The 11,093-nt window shown below is 45.6% G+C and overlaps 1 long non-coding RNA gene across 1 annotated transcript; it reads right to left on the minus strand.

Annotated features, from left to right (window-relative positions):
* LOC115352442 lies at window positions 1–7,230 on the minus strand. Its single transcript, XR_005934255.1, has 2 exons — window positions 4,297–7,230; window positions 1–4,186 (listed from the first exon to the last, which is right to left on the minus strand). It is a non-coding gene; the product is annotated as an uncharacterized LOC115352442 (long non-coding RNA).
* Window positions 7,231–11,093: the final 3,863 nt, after the last annotated feature.

Below are 11,093 nucleotides of genomic sequence, written 5' to 3' on the forward strand. Positions count from 1 at the left end.
AAGTTTTAAAGTATTTTTATTACATCTGTTGATGAATATCTGGGGCAAGAGAGAACAACAAAAAAAAAAAAAAAATCACGCTTTTGGGTTCAGTGTCCTTGTATCAGGCCTGCAAATCAACAGCAAAAGCTGAGCTACATACAGGCAGTTTGAGAAGGTATTATGAAAACAACAGGAACGAAGCAGCAACCACTGCGGTGTCACCACATTAATCTATGGTATACCCACACACCACCGGACGTCTTATAGGAGAAACAGGGAAAGGGAAGAGAGACAGGCAGAGGTAAAGAACAGACTCAACCAAGGAGTGATCAAATACACGACAACTCATCTTCTTGGGAAGAGATGCCTCGGATAAAAAGAGGTTGACAACAGAGGTCTAGGAAACAAGGAAAAGACAGAGAAGATGAATATATCATTCACAACATCTTATAGTGCAACAGCTAATGGTATCTGATGAACTATTCAGACTTAGAACAAAAGGAAATACTTTTTCCTCTCACTGTGCATAATTAATGAAATGTGGTACCCATGGCCATTGCCACAGAATATCGTTTGGAAAGGAACTAGGCAAATTCACAAACAGCTGCTCCTCAACAGCAGCGATTAAACAGGATTGTCCAAATAAAACAGTCAGCTCCAGTCCTCAAATCAGTGATTGCTGGAAACCAGGGATGATGTTCCAGAGGAGGAATTACACAAGACGGTGAGAAGCAGAGAATATCCCTGCATGGAAACCATCTCACTCTGAATAGTGTAGTTGTTAAATAGTTAGGGTAAGGATATAGGGATTAAAACACAACAGCAAAGCCAAATAATACCTTGCCTTGTGCAACAGACTGGGGTAAGGAGAGAGGAGATTTAATAAGGAAACATTTCTAGAGATTCTCAAAACTATTGTGTACATCAGAATTGCTGCTCAAATATTCCTGGATAACCACGATCACTACACGCACCGAAGGCAATAATCTTATCAACAAGAAGACAAGCTAATTGGCAGGAACTAATAGACTATGATAGGAAACTCTGTAATCGATTACAAGCTATGTGACTTCCGCCCAGCAAGATAAGACTGCGCTGAACACAACAATAAGTTGAAAATGAAAACAAATGTTCGGTGTAAACATAAGCAGCAAGGGGAAATATTAAATCTACAAGTGCAAAAGCAAGCTGGAAAATCCTGAGCGAAGCATATTTAAAGTAAAAAAATCACTTTACACATCTTCTGGGGTGAAACAAGAAAAAGTCCATATGGTTTTGGGAGATGTTACTTGAGAGATTAAAAAAAAAAAAAAAAAAAAAATCTTTTTACTGAAGATAGGAAGAGAACCAACAAATATTACAAAGGATCAGTTAAGACTACAGAAAAAGACATTTTCAATACACATTTTTGAAACTGCAGAAGGCAAAGAAACTGGGAGGGTTTTTAATCAGCCTGTCAGAAGTAATGAAAATCTAAAGGGAAAAACGCAAAGGATGAAATCTTGATGTCTAAGATTTTGAGTCTGTAACCATACCTAAGCCAAGTGGAAGAACAGGGACGGTTGGAAACAAAACCTTAGGAAACAGATTTGCAAGAAACAAATAAGAGAGATGGAAGAATGTGAATCTTTAAAAAAAAAAAAAAAAAAAAAGGAACAAGCCTAGATAACGTGCACACTGTAGTAGCAGAACAACAATTTCATCCTGAGATCTACTGAGATAATGCCATTTAAAAAGATTTGGATAGATACACATACATATATTTTATTTATATGAATAAGGAGAATATTTTATTTATATGAGTAAGGAGAACACCAGGGAAGGGCTTTTGCAGCAGCGTGTGCCACCTGGAGTTGTGCGAGCTGAACCTCACTGGGTGGCTGCAGCCTATCTTCCTCCCAACGCCGCGAGTGCTGGCACGTGGCAGCGCTGATGCTGGCGCCCGTCCCCCGTGCATCGCTCTCATGCCACCCCCCAGGATGGCACAAAGGGGTTATTTTGCAGGTGGTCTCCCCTGCCAGAGGTACGAAATGAGAGGCTGCCTATTTAGTAACCACCCAGAGCACAGGGCTGAAGACGGTGCCAGCCGGAGCAGCCGCGCTCCTCCCAGCCCAATCCCAGGCGGCCGGGCCATGACCCGCCGTTTCTTGGGACAGCCTGTGCTGGAGCGATGCCTCCCCGAGCAGGTCCTGAAGCAGCTTCCAGGTCCAGGCAGGCTGCCAAGCTGCCTTTGCTGGTGCAGAGCAGCACAGCGCTGCTGCACGGGGCACGAGTGGGCCACGGCGGGCTTAGCCACTTCTTCCCAACGCCCGTTTTGGAGAAGATCAAGAGTGTTGAACCAGGGGGCTCTCTGTCAGTGTACCTCCCACCTCAGCCAGGACGAAGGCTGGAAAATCCTGATCCTAAAGGCTATTGACTCATCTCTTGAAATTTATGTTGCATTTTGCTTATCTTTCTCTTTACCTTACAACATTTGCCAAGATTTCTGTCTTCAGCTTGGTCCCAGTCTTCTACCAGCAGCTGAAGCTGTGTTCCTGGGGAAGTGCTCATAGGCCAAACAAAGCAAGCCTGGAACGAGCTTCCTCTGGAGATAATGAGGTACTTCAACATTTTCTGGGTCAGACGTGCACAAGAACTGGCCCCAGCCCACCACATCCTGCACAGCCAGCACACAGGAGCTCTGGCCCTGCGTGCTCTAGTAGGAACCACACGACCTACTCCCAGGTCTGGTCTTGCTTCATGTCTATGTCCAGCTGAGCAGGGAACGAGTGTTAATTAGATTTCTCTCCTCCAGAGCACCCAGCCACCTCGAGAGGCAATTCAAACCTAAAAGGAGGAGACATTCAAAGCCACACACTTAGAGGGATGATGAGGGGAAAAGAGAAGGAAATGGTTACTGGGAGACAGGCACAATCTCTTACTGCTCCGCAAGTAGCAGCGACTTTTAAATGAACTTATGCTCCTAACCCACCAAAGCGCTTTTAAGAGAGCAGCCAGGGCACAATTGCTGCTGCTGCTTCAGCATTCCCAATGGGAAGAAGCCATCAGCCGCATCTGACCTCCGCTGAGCACCGAGAGCAGCTACGCTCCCCACTTCCACCTCCCCCTCTGCTCCTCTGTCACACGTGACAAACTGCCTCCATGCGTTTTGGGGCCGTGTAATCTTGCAAGCCACCTCCCAGCTTCCAGGAACACAATTCGCCGTTATATTATCTGGGAACCAAAGGCCAGAGCAAATACGATGCTTTTCCTCTATCTGATAACCACCCCGCTACTGGCCTTTTCAGCCTGAAAATGCTATTCAGCTTAAGTGACCATGGCTGTAGCAAGCAAAATTGTCACAAATACGCACTGAAAGGGGATAAATAGAGCCTGATACTGGCTGGCACGTTACAGGAACCTGGAGACTGCTCAGCAGAGAAAGAAGCCAAAGTAAGCACAAAGGATTGACTCCTGCTTGAGCCACTAAGTTCCCTCCCAGAAAGACACACATATTTTGAAACTACAGTGGCAGAAGCCAAAAGCCATTGCAAGAGCCTGCAGCCAGATGATCTTACTGCTGCCATTTGGACAGCCTCATTCAGACGCAGCCTCCCTAGCAAATACCCACTTCCAAATAACAACCCAAACGACCAGAATCCCAAGGCAAGAAAACCCCTGTCCCCACCAGATGCCTGCAGAGCAGCGGAGGCCTCACTTTTGTGCCCAGGCTGTTTGTGGGGCAAGATATGACTGTGGACACCATGCTCTGCATACAGGAGATAAACAGATGACGCTCCTGTGCTAGCCAGAGCTCAGAAACCAGCTTGAATGCAGGACGGCATGCTCACAGTGAGAACAGCACTGGAGAACCCTTGTCTGCAGATATCACTGCTGTACCCCCTGCTCCTCTGCCTGCATAAGCTAAGGGTGATGCTTGTACTGTGCTCAGTGCATAGGCTGACAGCATGCTGGCGAGTCCCTCTCTATGCACCTCCGATCAAAGGTCAAAAGTGGTAGAGCATATGGGAGATAAGTTGAGACCAAAAGGACTGTGCCCCCAGACCTGCTTTGGCCATAATGTGAATTCCCAGCCACGTAAGGGAGGGGCAGGAACAGAGCTGCTGATTCCCATCGCCACCGTCTCAGCTACGTCCAGTGCCAGCGGTTTCCTCCCCAGAACAGGATGGAAACAGCAGTTCTTCTTGGGTGTGCACTTGCCCGTCTGGAACAGCAAACCCAAGACTAAGGCAGGAATGTGCAGGCATTTTTATTGCACGCACAAGCGCAGTAGGAGTGCCCAGGCAGGCAGATCTGCAGTGCTTCGCATCTTACCTCTGCTTTCACTTCTGCTTAGTAGCTTCTCTCAACACTCTGGCCCTTTGCACAGATGAACAAGGAACAGGGTTTTTTCTGCTCAGAATTCAAAAGCATGTCCACTTCGTTTATGGACAAAAACAAAAGCACTGCAAGGTTATGCAGTTATAAGCACTTGCGTATGGATACCTATATATATGCTTATAATATAATACATAATATAAACAAGAGTCGAGCAACAAGCCAAGACTCCCAAGTCTGGAGTCTTCAATCCTTTTAGCATCTCCTTCTGCTTTCCTTCCAGCTCCATCAGATACTACCAGTTCCCTCAGGGCTCTTCCTAGTTCCACTTCGCCAGCAGCTGGGCAGCCTGAACATACCCTTGCAGAGTAACTGTGGGAATGGAGCCTGAGCACATTTTAGGGAGAGGGTAGGAACACCACCCTTCCGAAGACTAGTCGTCAGCAGCCTGATGTGAAAATTGGTAGTTTGTACCAAGAAAATAAAACTCACCAGTTTGTTCTTGCAGCCAAGGAGCTAATTAGAGGACATTTTCATATCAAGAATGATATGCCAAAAGAAATCATAATTTCAGGCTAGTAACAATAGCAGTACTGCTTAAGTGGCCCAGAAGTGAGAAGTATAAGATCAGCAGATTGATTAGGTACAGGGTAGATAGAGGGGTAGAGAAGAAACTGTACATTAGGACCATCGGGATGATGGTCTTTCCTTATGCTCTGCACACCTTACTCCTCTGAGGTGAAGATGATAAATCTGAAACAGACTCACCCGCACAATTAAGTCAAAGGCACTGATAAGACTGGGATTTTAGATGACCCTGTGCCCCATCTGCCTGGAAGAGGGATGCTCTGGCAGGAAAAAGAAAAGCTCTTCTCAGAGGTGAGACAGGGTTGCACCCACTTAACTGATTCTTGCACAGAAACCCCATAATCTGGTTTTAAACAGGGAAGGTCAGAGCATCTGTTCATGCTTATTTACATACTCTAAAAAAAAAGTAAAAGGATACTTTTAAATTCAGGAGACCTACTGTGCTGGTAACTACTCAGAATACAGAGTTTCCATTCTGGGAGAAAATCCAATAGATAGTCATGGGTGGACAGAATAAGAGAAAGTTTTAAAAAGTTTCTCAGAAATAAGTTTTCTAAGTAAGAGATGACAAAGTGAAAAACTTTGGCATTTCGAAAAATGTCAGTAAGAAATAAAACATGGCTTCAGTTTTTCCAGCCTCCAAAACTCAGAAATATAGCAGATTTTTAGAAAGCCCGAGCATTGCCAGGAGGCGTTACCTCTTCAATACATCCCAGTCAGCCCTCATCTCAGCATGAGGAGTGCCCCAGCTGAGCTCCTGGGCCAGCACAGTGTACAGGGACACTGTGCTTGGAGAAGCACCACCTGGGAGTCCAGAGCCCACCCCTGAAATGCCGCTCATTCCCAGGCACCCCCCAAGGCTCTGCAGAGCGTCGCTGCGATCACCACAGAGTGCAGCCGCTCCCAACTGCTGCTCATCGCAAGTGTCTCTTGCTTTGCTTCTGCAGGCGCCGGCAGCCTGAGGCAGGGAAGGAGGAAGCGGAGGGACCTGTGCTGCCCGTCTTCTCTAACCTTCCCCTTGGCTGCCCTGCAAGGTAGCATAGGTAGACACTCGGAGTACTGAGTTACTTCTGCAGACAGATTAATAAGGAGCTCACATACTGGAAAAGTGCTCCCTACCACTCATCTACTGAACTGGTTCAGTGTGTGGTGGGGATTTGAGACATAACATGAGCAAGACCTAGAGCCTTTAGACATCTTCCTAGACGGATGGGACTCTGCCTGAAGCAAGATTCACACCGAGGCTGATCTCCTGTCTACAAGTCATTCCTGTTCTGGTGGTCAGTTGCAACATATGATGGCACCGAGTCTCTCTCTTTCAGGCTTAGACATTTTTTCCTCAAAAATTTAGGTAAAGAGTCATTTTCGAGTTTTGATAACTTAAGGCAGATTGCCTTAAGTTTTTCTATTGATGAGTGCCAGAGATGAAAAAGCTAAGCCTCAAATTAGATCCAGCTGATGTCTGAAGAAAGCTAACCCTTCCCGTCAAGAGGAGGAATGGCAGTGGAGCAGGGGCTTTGTGCCCAGGCACTAGGCACAGAGATATTAGCAAAGCCACACGCTACATGGAGTAGGTAGCTTCTTGGCATTGCTTGAGAGCAGCCTTCTCCAGAGGGAATGAAAGGGGTGCTGCTGCTCATGTGCTTCACTCTGTCACTGTTGAATACCAATTCCAAGCCACATAACCCTCTTGCCACCATGAATTCAAATAATGATGGCCATCTGAAATAAAACATACGGGGGCTGACCTGACCAAGAGGTCAGAGAAAAACACAAAACCACAAGGTATTTCCATCATGAACATTAATTACTTTCCTTCAGCCACACAAGCTCAGAGCATCACCACTCTTTGATAGAAGACACTTCACTCCTGGCCACTGCAAGCTAAGGCAGAGGGTCAGGTACTGCTTGCCAATCGTCTGACAAGCATCCATGGTGATATGTCCAGATGGGGGAAATAATTAAAAATATGGAGCCAGTTATACCTTTAATCTTGGTATTCACCATAACTGGGTTCTTGGGGGAAAATGAGACTAGTCTTTGATATTATTTACCCTGCAAGTTTCCTACAGCAATGCTTGAACTGCGTAGCAGTACCAGCATACACCGTACTGCTAGAACAGAGGCTGTGGATTTACATCCGATCAAACCAGAAAACAGCCCTTTTTTATTGCAGTCCAAATCTGGTCCTAACGATGCTAATGGACATGGACATAGCACTCGGCTCACTGAGGAGGAAAGACAGAGGATAGCGGCACTTTGGGAGACAGGAACTTACTGGAGAGATAAAACTGGGTTCTGTCCATGCAGCCACAGTGAGGAACCCAACCAATGCTCCACACAACCCATTCCACTGTCAAAAGTAGTCTGAAGTTGCACGTGCCCCTGCACCACTCCCAAGCTCCCACAGAACCTTTCTGCTTCCAGCAACCGGCTGGTTGAGAACTGGAGGATCAGCCAGGGCTGACAGGACAGCAGCAAGGTGCTAACCTGCATGGAGGATGCTCTGGCTTGGAGGTGGAAAATGACAGCTCCACACTTCTCTGCAGTGGGGTAAGGAAATACTGAGCTGTAAGGTAGGAAAAGCTCCGGAGAGGCAGTTTGCAGTCTCACAGCTTCTCTGGAAGAAGACAGGCAGCCCGCAGCCCTAGAAGGGTGGGAAGTGAGGTCTCCCCTGCTGGGAAGGGAAAGCAGCTGGGGAGAAGCAAAAAGAGCCTGCAAAGGGAATTTGTCCAGATTTCCTTTGGCCTCACTTCCCTCAGAGCAGGGATTTCCCAAGGTATAATGGGAAGGCCCCAGGGAAGAAAGCAAAAAGCACATGAAACAGTTGTGTTTCTTTGAGATCACTGGAGCCAAGAGACAAACAGGGACTTAGAACAGCTGTTTCTTAGGACAAAGCAAGTTTCTTTTTGCAGAAATCTCAGGTGTTGCTTGTGCAGCAGCAGTCTCTGCACACTCTGTAAAGAGGAGCTACAAAAAAAAAAAAAAAAAAAAAGTGCCTGCTTTCTGCTCCAAACAGGAATCTGACACATCAGCTTCCTAGAATTGCCTTACTCAGCAAGAAAAAAAACCAAACCAACCTTTAACTTGTGAATAGCTTTTCTGTTGCTGTGTAATCTTCCATTATTTGTTATTTGTTCAGTTTTGTATATTCTCTAATTTTCTAACACCCCTAAATCCTGGGGTGTGACCATTCCAAATGTATTCCTACCAGAAGCCAGGGGAAATCAGTGTTCCAGCCTTCAATTTCCCTGTGCACACATGCACGTTCAGGAACAGGGCAGGATCCTTTCAGAGCACTGTATTGCATCTTTACTATCTAATTCATAACCTGCCATCCATTCCCTTCTAACAAAGGAAGCTTGCAAAAATACTGGAGAAAGGCCACTAAAGTATCATAAACATCATGGGCAGCACTCTCCTAAACCCCTTCATTCTTCTGAAAACCACTTAAAATCCACTTTCTTCTACACCTACATTCCCTGCAGCCACGGCAAGTGATAGTCCACGGATTAGGGCATCAGTGCCGGACTACATCAGCTTCTTCCCTCCACATTCAGTAGGCACTCCAAACATGCTGATTACAAGGAAGCCTGTCCACCCCTCAGTGCAAAGACTGGTTTCCCTCTGGCAAGCTACTCCACAGTCTCCTTTCATACAACAGTAACTGTGAAAAAGAGTAGCCAGGACTGACAATCCGCCAATCTTGGTTAAAATCTATAGAAAAGGCATGGTGTGAGGCAATGCCTAGAAAACAAGCAACCCAGCTGTCTTTAAACCTTACCAGTATGGATACAAACCTGGATAATGGTTTGCAGCTGCACCAGTAGATCACCACCTTCTAGCAACAGGTGAAGAGCAGAAGTACCACACACTCACCTGGGGGTTCCTCAGCATTAGGCAGGGTTGCTACCAGATGATTCCACTTCTTTATCAGGTATTCTCAGACACTGGTGAGCAGCAATTATGTCTCCCAAGAAAGTTTCTAGATAGAGCTAATTCATCTATCTCCTGCCTCCCTCCTGCATAAGAGACTATCAGGAAAGCTGGCAAGGAAATAATGGGATGCAACACTATCAATACACTGATAATATCCAGATTTTGATCTTTACAGTATTTTGCTCTGATAATGCCATTGTAGGGACACACACAACACCTGGCTAACTAAATTTCCAGCTGTATAAAGGGAAAAGTTAAACCATTAGCTGACAGAAGTAAACAGAATGTGCTACTCATCTCACATCCCACGAAAATCTGAGCTATTTCTCAAATTCGTAACTTGGTTTTGTGTAGGCACCACTGCTATTGTCATAGAACAGCAGTAGCAAACACCTTATTTCTCTACAGAGCAACACAGTGTGCCCATTGCCTGGTGGGTGACTTGAGTTGCTGCAAGACTGAGCACAGACTGCATCAACCTGGAAACGGATGCAGCAGTTCGATCTGCTGGCACATCACCCATCCATTAAAAGCAGATGCCAGGCTGGCTAGTGACAACAATGGTCTCAGGACCTGCATGTTCAGAGATGGCTGCTCTCCTCAGATATTAATACCCACAGCAGTTCCCTCTGGCACATGGCTTTAAACAGCCTTTTTTTGAAGGGTTGGGGGTAATACACAGACTGCCAAAAATTGGTCTCTGAAAAGCCTCCAATTGAGACACAATGCCCCATCTAGGACTAAAACTATTCACTGCAGCAGAACTTTTGTTTCAAAGGCATTCAGAGCATGTCTCCTTACAAATATTTCTGTTTTTCAATAAATCCTTGCTACTTTCATTGCCTTTACCTTGCAACTTAACATTCATTTGTACCAAGCCATCTCATTACATAAGGCTCAATGCTTTCAGTGTCTTGCTGTGCAGTTTCCAGCTGTCCTATACATTTATCACCCTCCCAAAGCCAGCGTGGCTAGAATTTTGATAAGGACTGGATTTATTGCATCTCCCCACTGCCTCGGTGGTCCAAGCAGAGTTCCTGTTTGGTTCAGGCAGGCTGACCAAACACATTCTTAGTAACCGCAGCTGGAGAGGATTTGAAGGAGTTCCCTGCTTTTCATTTTCATCTAACTCAAGGAAGCCTCAAATCTTGCTTTTAGCAGATGACAGTTCTCAACTTCTTACAGAGGCATTAACAGTGATTTCAGGAATTATTGCAAGAAACTTTTTCCACCTTTTTAAAATCCTTCATTCCCAACATACAGCGGTTCTTTAAATCAGTCATTATTTTTAAGGTATGCAACATGTACCTAGAATGACAGTAAGGCACATCTGATAAGCAATTGATGAATACCTGAATACTTTTTACATTACTTTGCTACAACTCTGTGCTGTGCTTATTCTAATAACTGTTATTAGAACAACCCAAAATAAAGGTGATAGCTATCCTTGGATGGCTGCCTAGTAAACAGACTACTGTTGAATGAACAAAGCTGTAGACTGTTCCATTTCTCCTAGAAGATTAGATGCCCCTGGTTCATGCTCATTCCTATGATGCCTTTCTTCCAGTGTGAAGAACTCTGTACCAAAGGACCATGCATCAATCACATCAAATTCAACCTGACCAGCTTAGACTTTTATCTGCATGTATGGGACTGACATAATTGCTCACTAGCCCACATGGAGTTTAGGTATGAGCAGCACTTGGAAGAAGCTTGGTTCTGCCATTTACTTTTCCATGCATCTTACAAACAGTAATTCAAACAGGTTGTTTTTTTCCTTCAAATCTTACACACCACAAGGATGAACAAAGCCTAGGAAAATGTCTGTATGGAAGATCGTTTTCTTGATGGATTCTGATGAACCCCTCTGCACATCATGCCCCATCATGCCCATTCAACAAAGAGGAGAAAACGAGGAGGGTGAGGGGAACTACAGGGCAGCTAGCCTCACCCTGGACCCTGGGAAGATTATGGAACAAATCTTCCTCAAAGCCACATCCAGGTCCATGAGGGATAAGGTGACTGGTAATAGTCATCACTATAATCTTAGCCCAGTCTGGTTGCCTTCTGTGATGCACCCTGCAGACAAGGGGAGAGCAGTGGCTGCTTACCCTGACTTACAGCAAAAGGACACTTACAGAGTAGATGGACAGCCTACAGTGGGGGTGAAAAATGGGGTGAATTGCTGTGCTCAGACTTTAGTAGTCAACGATTTGAAATCTAGAAGGTGGCCAGCTGCAAGTGCAGTACCTCAGGGGCTGGTACTG

The sequence above is a fragment of the Aquila chrysaetos genome, chromosome 17 (genome assembly GCF_900496995.4).
Source record: "Aquila chrysaetos chrysaetos chromosome 17, bAquChr1.4, whole genome shotgun sequence".
Taxonomy (NCBI): Eukaryota; Metazoa; Chordata; class Aves; order Accipitriformes; family Accipitridae; genus Aquila; species Aquila chrysaetos.